This window comes from Trichosurus vulpecula, chromosome 6 (assembly GCF_011100635.1).
Source record: "Trichosurus vulpecula isolate mTriVul1 chromosome 6, mTriVul1.pri, whole genome shotgun sequence".
In the NCBI taxonomy this organism is placed as follows: Eukaryota; Metazoa; Chordata; class Mammalia; order Diprotodontia; family Phalangeridae; genus Trichosurus; species Trichosurus vulpecula.
This window is the reverse complement of record NC_050578.1, coordinates 160,018,469-160,019,574: the sequence shown is the minus strand read 5'-3', so window position 1 is coordinate 160,019,574 and position 1,106 is coordinate 160,018,469.

Below are 1,106 nucleotides of genomic sequence, written 5' to 3'. Positions count from 1 at the left end.
TATCTGGAGACAAAACCCATTATTAAAGTACAGACAGCAAATATACAAGTCTCAAGGGTAAGTATTGCCAGTTCAACAGGTAGTGGCAAGGCTGAGGGAGAGGAGAGGCAATAAATTCACCTGGTTGGGGTGGGGGGCAAATTCTGTCCCAGCAATCATTCCTTAGGAGACAATGTGTCTACCTCCCATGAGTCTTCACTCTCCCCTTCCAGCTGAGCAAAACTCTACTTCCCATCAGGTGCCTTGCTAGCAAGGAGTAATACTACCTGCCTTACCTCACAGGGCTATTGTGAGGACCAAATAAGGGTGTATATGTAAAAAAGCTTAGTAATCATAAAGCACTATGTAACATAGCTATCATTAGCAGAAAGAGTATGTTTAATATGAAGATTATTTAGACATTTTTTTTCTGTGATTTCTAGTGGTTTATGTCTTGGTGGTTGGCTTTTGTATCTTGCAAGTAATTGATTCAACTGTGGAGAATGGCTCAGTGTCAGCCAAAATTTTGTAAGCAGATTCTTCAAGCAACACATTTCCTACAGGAGTTATATATTGTGTGTGATTCTGGCCTGCCATCAAAAACTTAGCAACCTTTTGCATAGGGCCAGGGCTTTTGGAAATGCATTCAATAATACTAGATTCAATTTTTACAATGAAAAATTTCACATGCTTTTGCCATAGGCTTTGATACATTTTAAGAGAATCAATTGTTCATTGTGTGTGGAAAAACCATTGAGGTACTGAAGTGAATGGTAAATACTCTTTACTGAATGGAAGCAAGAAAAGAATGATGGCATGAAGTTCACATAACAATCCAGTAATTAGATTTAGACCTTGCTGAGATAGATGCTTGCTCAAAATCCAAGTAAAAAGAGGCAGGATTCTTAAAGGAAGCATCTGTGCTCAATGCCTTTCAGAGTATGTGTCAGGTTTTAATAAAGTTGTGTGGGATTTGACTTACTGGCTCTTAAAAATCAGGTAGACAGTTGGGCAGTAGGAACTCTATGGAGTGGAACCTTTGGCTTGAGCTCAAACAGCTGGAATCGTTCTATTTTATCCTGGTATATATTAGGACTGACAGTATCGAAGGGGAATTTTTAAAAACT